This window comes from Euphorbia lathyris, chromosome 4 (genome assembly GCF_963576675.1).
Source record: "Euphorbia lathyris chromosome 4, ddEupLath1.1, whole genome shotgun sequence".
NCBI lineage: Eukaryota > Viridiplantae > Streptophyta > Magnoliopsida > Malpighiales > Euphorbiaceae > Euphorbia > Euphorbia lathyris.
The window spans coordinates 17,875,991-17,887,500 of NC_088913.1; the positions used below are offsets into that span (position 1 = coordinate 17,875,991).

The 11,510-nt window shown below is 34.2% G+C and overlaps 1 long non-coding RNA gene and 7 other non-coding genes across 10 annotated transcripts in view; 1 reads left to right on the forward strand and 7 right to left on the reverse strand.

Moving 5' to 3' along the window:
- Positions 1-3,088: 3,088 nt before the first annotated feature.
- The window catches only part of LOC136227990 (uncharacterized), a 17,436-nt gene continuing 9,014 nt past the window's right edge, over positions 3,089-11,510 (forward strand). For all 3 annotated transcript variants that reach the window (XR_010688361.1, XR_010688360.1, XR_010688362.1), the window contains exons 1-2: positions 3,089-3,262; positions 4,091-4,263. This is a non-coding gene — a long non-coding RNA (uncharacterized lncRNA). The remainder of the gene's footprint in view (positions 3,263-4,090; positions 4,264-11,510) is intronic.
- TRNAP-UGG (transfer RNA proline (anticodon UGG)) lies at positions 5,961-6,032 on the reverse strand. Its single transcript has one exon. It is a non-coding gene; the product is annotated as a tRNA-Pro (tRNA).
- TRNAP-AGG (transfer RNA proline (anticodon AGG)) lies at positions 6,829-6,900 on the reverse strand. The gene has a single exon. It is a non-coding gene; the product is annotated as a tRNA-Pro (tRNA).
- TRNAP-UGG (transfer RNA proline (anticodon UGG)) lies at positions 7,476-7,547 on the reverse strand. Its single transcript has one exon. It is a non-coding gene; the product is annotated as a tRNA-Pro (tRNA).
- Positions 8,875-8,946, reverse strand: TRNAP-UGG (transfer RNA proline (anticodon UGG)). The gene has a single exon. It is a non-coding gene; the product is annotated as a tRNA-Pro (tRNA).
- TRNAP-AGG (transfer RNA proline (anticodon AGG)) lies at positions 9,628-9,699 on the reverse strand. Its single transcript has one exon. It is a non-coding gene; the product is annotated as a tRNA-Pro (tRNA).
- Positions 10,039-10,110, reverse strand: TRNAP-UGG (transfer RNA proline (anticodon UGG)). Its single transcript has one exon. It is a non-coding gene; the product is annotated as a tRNA-Pro (tRNA).
- On the reverse strand, positions 10,831-10,902 carry TRNAP-UGG (transfer RNA proline (anticodon UGG)). The gene has a single exon. It is a non-coding gene; the product is annotated as a tRNA-Pro (tRNA).

The window sequence follows — 11,510 nt, forward strand, 5'->3', positions numbered from 1 at the left end:
GGCATATCTTTACTGAACACTGGCAGATAATAATCCTTCACATAAAGAAGGTCCTCCATTTTCCCTTTCCAGACATGGTAATTTGAACCATTTAAATTCACCATTCTATTTGTATTAGCCTCCATCATTCAAACAAATCCAACAACAACAATAGCCTGGTTCTGATACCAATCTGATGGGAAAAACAGACTAACAACGGTAACAACAATAATGCGGAATTAACCTTCATAATTAATCTTTTCCCGACTTGAATGAATCTATGAGGAAACTAATTAGTAGAGCAACAACCAAACACAAATGAAGCAACAACGATAGTAAAATGTCAGCCACACAAACACAAAGAATAAGCACGATTTTTACGTGGAAAACCCCCTCAATGCAAGGAGTAAAAACCACGGGGACCGTAGTCCGCTTAAACCTTCCACTATATCAAATAATAATGGGCAATACACAAGTTCATCCCTAGATAACACTAGAGGCATACACAATCAACATACAATCTTGGAATTTTCCCTCAAGAAGTATGGAATCAATCACAACACAAAAGAAAAGGAAGAACCTCAAAGAAGTTACAAATCTGCCTACAATCTGCCCCTAGTACGAACTGGTCTTCCAAGCCTCCGAATGACGATCGCTCCGGTGAAAACAAGCGAACAGGTGTTAGGAAGCTCCTGTCCAAATTTCACAACGATCCAACGGTTCAATCTCCGACTATGGGCAATTTCGTGTGGCTGGGCGAAATGGAAGAAGAATGGACTTTCACTTTCTCTTTTCTTTTGTGGTGGCCGAAAATTAGGTCTAAAAAACTAGGGTCAATTACATGAATATCATAATTAAATACAAATTTACAATTAAGCCATATCACCAAACTTAATTCTTAATATGTCATTATTCTCTATAAATTATGATTTTACACTATAATTTAAAAAATCTAAACTCCAATGCATAAATCATAAATCCTAGAAAACATATTCTAGACTTCTAATTTATAAATTCTAATCCTTAAAATATATTAAAAGTACTGATTTTACTAGTTTGACATAATCCAAAATTATGACTCGACATAGTTATAAATAGTTTCTAAAAGATGAATTTCTGTGTAATTTTCCCAAAAAACTATCTTAAACTTACCCTTATATACTCCTAGAGTTAAAGCATGGGCCTAACCCTAATTGGGCTCCTCATGGGTCAGAAAAGCCCAACAGCCCCATCCATAGAAGTGCAAACCATCTGTGAAAGTGAATAGCCACTGCTATCGGTGGTGGATACACTTACGAACAAAAAAAAAAGAAATATTCATCGGGAGCAGGGGGTAATCCAGCACGGGGGCAATTGCCCCCACTGACATTTGTATTTTTTTTAAAAATCCAGGTATTAATTTTGAAGTTTTAGAGCTTTGCCCCCGTTCATCAATGAAGGTTTAAGGTTTACTGGTTTTATAATTGAGGATGAAGAATAGTTTTAAATTTAATATTTTATTTTTATTTTTTTGATTCTGTTTTAAAGAAAAACAACGTTGTTTTATTTACAATAAAAATAAAAAAATAAAAAGTAAATATTTAAATGTAAAACTAAATAGGTCCTAAAACAAACCATCGGTCTCTCTTAATCTCGTTAATCTAGTTAGTTCTTCTTCCTCAACTCCTCTTTCTTTTTAAGCCTAAATTGAAATCCCTAATCCTAAGTAAGATTAAATCAAAATTGACAGCCAATCCCTCCGTAATTGGATCGTTGGTCTCGCACTCCATCTCCGATCTTTGCCTCTCTGCTTTGGTATTTTTTTGCTCCTACTTGAATTTTGATTTGATATTTCTGCTACTATTTTACTTGAACTTGAGCTTTGATCCCTGGGTTTCTATAATTATTATTTTTTGGATAAAAATTATTTTAGTCGTATTGTTTGCCCCCATGGAGGAGAAATCCTAGATTCGCCCCTGATCGGGAGTATATCATTTGTATAAAGATATACTTTTATATCTATATTTTTTTTTTGATAGATAGAAAGGATAGGACGAAGTGGAGGGAACGAGGGTGATATGAGTTTACTGAGAATTGAGGAAAATATGGCAGTGGATAGGACGGAGTGGAGGGAGCGAATTTGTGTCGCTGACACGACTTGATTTTACGGTTTTATATGATGGTTCATGTTAGACGACCCCGAATCATTTCGGGACTAAGACTTTGTTGTTGTTGTAGATAGAAAGGATACTTTTATATCTTAGAAGATAATATTTTTTTTTGAAACGAAGATAATATTTTTTTATGGTATAAAGATATATATTAAAATATGCAGATGATGTGCCATGTGTTTTTATAAAATCAATCAGGTTTACATAATATATAAAAAAATATGCCAACATATCCATTTTGCTTTAGAAGAATGTACTGTTTAATTCACATTTTTTAATAAAATGTATTAAGTAGAAATAGTTTAATTAATTTTTTATTCTAAAATAATATATATTAAAATTAATTTAACTATTTTTAAAAAGAAATCGACCTGTTATTAAATAATGGGACTTACATCTTTAAAAATTACATCCTTAAGCTAACTCTGCAATTAGAACAAAAAATAATCACTAACATTGGAAGGGGTCTACCTAGTTACTAAATGAGCACCTCATTTGCTAAATGAGGAATAAAAAAATTTAAAATTAGAATTGTTATCAAGAATGACCCTGCATTTTTGTATCAACCAAATTCAGACAAATGCACCCATTTAGAATGAATACCTCCACTACCAGTTTAGCATCCGTTCAAATTCTACATGAGTAAAATACTAACTCACCAACCAAAACATGCTAATACGTACTGTCTGATTTTTCAGTTCGAAATTCGTCAGACACTTTTTAAATGATTATCTTTCAATTAAATTTTTTTTTTACAAAATAAATTCCAACTCAAAATCTAATTTAAAAGATTTAAGACCCTTAACCGTTCAATTATTATGAAAATTACCGGGAAAAATCTTATTATTTAATTTTTTACGAGAAATCTTATTATTTAATTATGGATAATGAAGAATGTGAAAACTATTATCATAATCATATAATGTCAATATGTCAGTGTGATTGGGAAAACCTTTTGACCCAAGTCAAAATACACCTGGTTCTGTCTCTTTGTTTGCCGAGAAAACCAAGGAAAATCCTACAAAAACATTCTCAAAAGCCTTTATCCTTTCTCTTCTCTATCTTTCCCGCCATCTAGAGGAAGCATTGGTGCTCACATATCTCAAGAACATCTTTCGAACTAAGCTCTAAAGGTACTTAACAGTCTTTTACGAATTCGTTTGGCTTCTGATTTCCAGCTCTTGCTATGCTGGGTTAAATCTGCTATCTGTTTCTTAGGTTTATGTGTTTTTTCGACTCCTATCTATTGTTTAAGTTATGGATTCTTGGAGAAATTTTTGCTTATGATCACTCTAATCATTCCTATCTTTTTTTTTCTTCCTCAGTTCCTTGTACAATAGAAATTAGTTTTTCCTCAATTAATTCTAGGTTTGGTGCTAAAACTTTAGAAATTTGAGGTTTGATAATGCTTGAATTTGCAAATATTTGATGATTGGAGAACTTCTTTATGTTGTATAACTTGATTTGCATGGGATACTCTTATGATGTTTTCAATTTTGATGAATTTTTTTAATCTCGTATTTATCTGGAGTTTGAATAGTTACTTTGGCTAACACATCTAATTGGGTCATTCAAGTTGATAATATTGCATTCAATTTTATCTTCACTGTTGATGAAAAACTGCAATTGTTCCTTGAATTTATAACTATTTCTGGGTGTAATAGAATCTTCACTCTCCTTTTTTTTTTTGAGGCTAGAATCTTCACTCTCCTAGGTGTTTTATTTTCTAGTTCTGCTGTTTAATTCAGGTCAAGTTACAGGGCCAAGATATCTTAACTTTAATATGGAAAACCTGAACTTCAAATTGTTCGAACAAAACAACAGAAAAAGACTCTGAAAATAAATGATTGAAAACATTTCATGTTGTAATTCTGCAGTTGACTTCAGGCAAAAGCATGTTGAGATAATATGTACCGAAAAAATAACCATAGAGTTAGTAACTTCTTGATCTTTTATTGTAGTTCTGCTGTTTACGAAGGTCAGGTTATGGGGCGAAAGAATTTTGACTTTGATATCTGAAACCAAATGGCCAGCTCCTGATGTTATTTTGCATGGGGCTTCGGATATTCGTTCGTTGTGAGCCTGAGTAAAGCAATATTCATCTTTTCGGATCAAATTCAACATGTCTGTACAGGTAAGAGTGACAAATTGTGTTTTTTATATAGTTGATGCAGCTGTTTCATTACTTAACGACATATCAATATCTGCTGCTGGTTGATTTTTAACATTGATCAAAGTTGAATCTTCTTCGGGAAGTGAAATGTCAAAATACTTTCCGTGGTTGAATTGGACTCGGGTTCCTTTGCTCAAAGACCATGTAATTAGAAACCATCTGCATCTCATTATCTTCTTGAAAAAATAGTATATAGAGTAATTAAAAACCAGATAATAGGTGGGGTGGAATATCCCAGGAACAAAATTATGCTCTTGTTCCCAAAGTGAGAATCATACCACTAGACCACATGCTCTGTTTTGTATCTCGTTGATTCTGTGTTTATTTAAGTGAACTCTCTTGAGGAGTATCTGTACTTGCTAGTCTCTGAACTTGGTCACCAGTCCCTTCCTTAAGTGTCATTCCTAGGTTGGTCAGATTTAGAGCAGTTAAATTTTCATGTTGCTGGTGCTATATACTTTTTTTTGACTGAGCAATATCAAACGGCTTAGATAAACAAATTCTGGTAATATTTCATGTATAGATATTATAATAGATCCATCTTTTTACCAAATCTTCACCTGGCTTGTGGAAGCATGGGTTATTAAGCTTGGGCTTCATTGAACTTTTGAAGCAGTAGCTTATTTTGTTAAGTATGCAAAAAAAAAAAAAAAAACACAATTGACATGGGGCATTCTGAGAATCAAACTTGGGACCTATCACACCCAAAGCGACCACTAGACCAAATGCCCATTTTTTTAATATTGATCATATGGGCAATATGTGGATGGTGGTCCGTGCACTAGTTTGAAAATTTTGAAACACAACTTGCCTTTTGGTATGGGAAGTATGATTGAAACAACAATTTATTTTGGTGATTCGTTGCTTCTTTATCTACTGGCTGCCTTTTCTTTTCTCTGTTTTTAGTGTATATGTGCAACGGTATTGGGCTTGAGGTCGGCGAGTGTTGGGGTATGGAAGAACTTTGTATAGCAATTTCCTACATACCCGTTTCGTGACTGATACCGTTCTTTTGAGTCAGATTATTCAAATCTGAAGCTTCTATTTTGTGGTCTAAGACCCAAGTTCAGGCCTCCCCTTGCCTCCTATGTACATTGGACAAAATCAAATAAGAGGACTCATACCAACTTCCTTTCTGATGCTTTGATCAATAATTTCGTGCTGAAATGTTCATAAAAGGAATTCTTCTGCTTTTTCTTGCCTTCCTGCCTCAAATATTTGCCTTCTTCAGAATTTTGTTTGCCAACTTTCATGTCGGTTGTTGAACTGTTTGAGTAGATGCTCTTTCTTAATTAAGTATTACAGAGAATTACAAGAAAGGGGAAGAGGATGAAGCCCTGGGATGCTCTTCCTTTCTTATTAAAGGTTGAAAACATTAAGCAATACTTATGCTTTGAAATATGTTTTACTTATAATTTGTGATTTTCTGCAGCTCATTAATACAAACTGATTTACTTAGTAGTTGGAATCTTGTATGAAATTAAAATATATATATGCCAGATCTACAGTTGACTTTAGACCAGTTCACATGACCAAGATGTTTCAACTTGATTATCAGAAACCAAAACCATATTAGTTGCTGAATTCTTCTGATTTAACTATAATATAGGAAATACTAAAAAAACATATATGCATATAGGAAAAATGAATAAAATGATGGGGCATTCCGAGAATCGAACTCGGGACCTCTCGCACCCAAAGCGAGAATCATACCACTAGACCAAATGCCCATGTCTTGACATTTGTTACTTCTTTTTTTATTTTCATTAATTAGAATTTGGTTCATACTAAACATGTTTTATTATTTGGCGTTTCTTGAAGCCATTAGGATAGAATAAGATGATTGAAGAAAGTGATTTGATTTTGTGATAGCTATCTCTACTTCTATATGCTGCTGAAGTTGCAATTATAACCTCATAGGTTTTCGGTCTGTATCTTCCTAAGTTTCTTTCTTCATTCCAATGGTAAGAGTGAAGGCAAAATATAGTTATTTATTGGTTCCAAAAATAATATTCTACTTGTGATTTGAAGTAAAGACCTTGAATAACCTATCTGACTTGCATGAAATCAATATAGAAGACGAGAATTTAGGGCTGTCAATTTTTAACTCGATTACACCGCTATGTAGAGACAACCATTTTGACACAATTATCATTTTTGTTGCATTTATATCACATACAATAATGTGGAATATATAGATCGCATAACAAAATTATGAGACGACAACAAATTTTGACACCCCTACGGGAATTGCTTTGTGTGGTTCAAAAATTCTGGTATTGTTCTATAGTGCAAACATCCATTTCTTGGTATATGATTTTACTGGTTTCTCATATTTTTATGAGTCAGCATGCTCTGTAGTCTTAACATTTGAACCATTTTTGGCAGGGTTGAGATTAGTTGTACTTCGAATTGATCTGGATAAAGGCATGTAATTTTGATCTGATTATCATATTCATACTTTTGTTTCCACTGGTGAAGAATCATGTTTGGAAAAGAAAAAAAATAATATAAAAAAACAAATTAGGGGCATTCCGAGAATTGAACTCGGGACCTCTCGCACCCTAAGCGAGAATCATACCACTAGACCAAATGCCCATTTGTTGAAATTTCTGCTGAAACTTTTACTTTGAATATTTTGTCAATTTGGGTGCAAAATACCTGATTTCTCGCACTCAATGTTGTTTTCAATTTTGATTAATTTTTTGTTTATTTTTTAAATCTCCTATTTATATGGATGTATGATCTACGCTTGTGTTAGCATATTTGTTTATTTTGGTTAAGACATCTAATTGGGTCATTCAAGTAGATAATATTGCATTCTTTTATATGTTCAATCCCTTGCACAAAAGTAAATCAATTTTATCTTTACTATTGATGAAAAGATGCAATCGTTCCTCGAATTCATTACCATTTCTGGGTATAATAGAATCTTCACTCCTAAGTGTTTTATTGTGTAGTTCTATAGTTTAATTAGGGTCAAGTTACAGGGCCAAGATATCTTAACTTTAATATGGAAAACCTGAACTTCGAATTAAATGATTGTAAATTTTTCATGTTGTAATTCTTCACCTGGCTTGTGGAAGCATGGGTTATTAAGTTGGGGCTTCATTGACTTTTTCAAGCAGTAGTTTGTTTTATTAGAAATAGGCAAAAAAAAAAGCAATTGATATGGGGCATTCCGAGAATCGAACTCGGGACCTCTCGCACCCAAAGCTAGAATCATACCACTAGACCAAATGCCCACCTTTTGATGTTGATCATATGGGAAATAGGTAGATGGTGTTCCATGCACTAGTTTGAAAATCTTGAAACACAACTTGCCTTTGGGTATGGGAAGTATGTTTGAAAGAAGAACTTATTTTCGCATATGTTGCAACAGTATTGAGGTGTGTGAGTTGGGGCATGGAAGAGCTTTGAATAGCAATTTACTGCATACTGATTTCGTGACTAATGCCATTATATTTAGTCAGATTGTTCCAATCTGAAGCTTCTATTTTGTGGTCTAAGACCCAAGTTCAGGCCTTCCTTGCCTCCTATGTGCATTGGATAAAATCAAATAAGAGCATTCACACCAACTTCCTTTCTGATGCTTTGACAATAATTTCATGCTGAAATGTTCATAAAGCTGACTTTTCTTGCCTCTTGCCTACCACTCCTGCCTCAAATATTTTCTTTCTCAATATATAGCTGCTTCTTTTTTTCATCAGAATTTTGTTTGCCCGTTTTCATGCTGATTGTTGAACTGTTTGAGTAGATGCTTTTTCTTAATTGAGTATTACAGAGAATTACAAGAACGGGGAAGAGGATGAAACCCTGGGATTTGTCATGGAACCGATTTAACCAACAGCTCAAGCTGATAGTTAAGGCCCAATTGTAGATCTTATATTAATATTTGACACCCCCCACACCCAAAACAGGCCCATCCCACCATGTGTTTTTAATTCCACAAATCAATGATGTTGCCAGGACTAGAACCCTCGACGGTTTGGTCCAAGAGGCTTTGATACCGTGTCATGGAACCGATTTAACCAACAACTCAAGCTGATAGTTAAGGCCCAATCGTAGATCTTATATTAATCTCTAACAGGATTGAATCCCAGGACCCTACCTTCCTTTGTTATTCAAGGTTGAAAACAATAAGCAATCGTTATGCTCTAGATCTCACAATTGACAAGGCACTTTCCTTGAGATATCTTGAGAAAATTATTAGTATTCGTGATGAAGAATGATCTGAAATATGTTTTGTTTATAATTTGTGATTTTCTGCAGCTCATAATACATGTGACTGATTTACTTGGTAGTTGGAATCTTATATGAAATTAAAATATATTTGCCAGATCTACAGTTGACTTTAGACCAAGCTTTTTCAACTTGATTGTCTGAAACCAAAACCATTTTGTATATAGTTGCTGAATTCTTCTGATTTAATTATAATATAGGAAATACTTTCAAAAAAATATATAATATAAGGCAAAATAAACAAAATGATGGGGCATTCCGAGAATCGAACTCGGGACCTCTCGCACCCAAAGCGAGAATCATACCACTAGACAAAATAAACAAAATGATGGGGCATTCCGAGAATCGAACTCGGGACCTCTCGCACCCAAAGCGAGAATCATACCACTAGACCAAATGCCCATGTCTTGACATTTGTTGCTTCTTTGTTTATTTTAATTAAATCATTGTACTTTTTAAGTAGAAAATGGTTGCCAATTAAGGTTGGCTTGAGTGGTTAAGGGCCTTAAGCCGCTTAAGCTAGATCTCGAGTTCGAGTCAGCGTACGTAGAAAGCTTTAATTAGAAGAGGATCCACCTAAAGGGTGCCTGGTGAGCCTCAAACCGAGAAATCGGACAAACTATAAAAAAGAATTAGAAAATGGTTCATATCAAACATCTTTTATTATTTGGCTTTTCTTGAAGCCCTTAGAATAGAATAAGAAGATTGAAGAAAATGATTTTATTTTGTGACAGCTATCTCTACTTCTATATTCTGCTGAAGTTGCATTTATAACCTCATAGGTTTTCGTTTGACACAATTATCATTTTTATTGCATTTATATCATATACAATCGTGTGGATTATATAGATCACATAACACAATTATGACACGACAACAAATTTTGACATCCCTACGGGAATTGCTTTGTGTGGTTCAAAAGTTCTGGTACATATTCTTTAGTGCAAACATCCATTTCTTGGTATATGTTTTTGCTATTTTCTCATATTTTTTATGAGCCAGCATGCATGCTTGTGATCTGATTATCATATTCATACTTTTGTTTCCATTGGTGAAGAATCATGTTTGGTTAAAAATAAAATTGGGGCATTCCGAGAATTGAACTCAGGACCTCTCGCACCCTAAGCGAGAATTATACCACTAGACCAAATGCCCAATTGTTGAAATATCTCTTGCTTTGAATATTTTGTCAGTTTGGATGCAAAATGCTTGATTTAATATGTTTGGATATGATATTTTGCCTGCCTAAGTTTCAAAACCCAGTTTTATAAAAATATTGGTAAGGAATCTGGTCAGAAATATTAGAGTATTTAAAGGCATTCCAGTTTTGATGTCTGATTACAGCAACGTTGCCTCTCCAATAGTAACTGTCGCACAGATTCAAATTTTAAATTTCTAGCATCATAAACTATATTTTGTTGAAGCATATTTTAATAAAAAAATGAAGTAATATTATATTAAAATAACAACTGATCTGGCAAAAATAGAAATATGGGGGCATTCCGAGAATCGAACTCGAGACCTCTCGCACCCAAAGCGAGAATCATACCACTAGACCAAATGCCCACTTTTTGATATTGATTAGTATGGACAATAGGTAGTGATGGTGATCCATGCACTAGTTACCCTAGGATAAGTGAAGTATGATGACAGAACAATTTGTTTTGGTCATCTGATGATTCTTGCTGCTACTTTTAAAATATCTGCTGCTGGTTGATTTTTAACATTGATTGGCATTGAATCTTCTCCGGAAGTGAAATGTCAAAAATACTTCCGTGGTTGAATTAGACTCGGGTGCCTTTGCTCAAAGAATATGTAATTAGAAATCATTTTGCATCTCATTTTTCTTCTCGACAATTTAGTATATAGAGTAATCAACATCTAAAAAAAAAAAAAACCTAGATAATAGGTGAGGTGGATCATCCCAGGAACAAAATGAAAATCATACCACTAGACCACATGCTCTGTTTGTATCTTGTTGATTCTGTACGCTTATTAGTCTCTCTGAACTTGGTCACCATTCCCTTCCCTCTTAAGTGTCATCCCTAGGTTGATCAGATTTAGATCAGTTAAATTTTCATGTTGCCATATACCATTTTTTTTTTTGGTTTAGCGCTTTCAAATGACTTAGATAAACAAATTCATGTATAGCTCCATCTTTTTTACCAAATCTTCACCTGGCTGGTGGAAGCATGGTTTATTAAGCTGGGCTTCATTGACTTTTTCAAGCAGTAGCTTCTTTTGTAAGAAGTATGCCAAAATAAAAAATTTAAAACAACTAACATGGGGGCATTCCGAGAATCGAACTCGGGACCTCTCGCACCCAAAGCGAGAATCATACCACTAGACCAAATGCCCACCTTTTGATATTGATCATATGGGCAAAAGGTAGATGGTGATCCATGCACTAGTTTGAAAATTTTGAAACACAACTTGCCTTTGGGTATGAAAAGTATGATTGAAAGAACAATTTAATTTGGTAATTTGTTGCTTCTTTAGCTACTGGCTGCCTTTCCTTTTCTATGTTTTTAGTGTATATGTGCAATGATATTGGGCTTGAGGTGGGTGAGTGTTGGGGCATGGAAGAACTTCGAATAGCAATTTCCTACATACCGATTTCGTGACTAATGCCATTCTTTTGAGTCAGATTATTCCAATCTGAAGCTTCTATTAAGGCCCAAATTCAGGCCTCCCCTTGCCTCCTATGTACATTGGATAAAATCAAATAAGAGCACTCATACCAACTTCCTTTCTGATGCTTTGATCAATAAATTTCATGCTGAAATGTTCATAAAAGGAATTCTCCAGTTTTTTCTTGCCTTCTTGCCTACTTTTCCTGCCGCAAATATTTTCTTTCTCAATATATAGCTGCTTTTGTTTTATTCAGAATTTTGTTTTCCGCTTTCATGCCGGTTGTTGAACTGTTTGAGTAGATGAAGACCTGGGATTGAATCCCAGGACCCCCA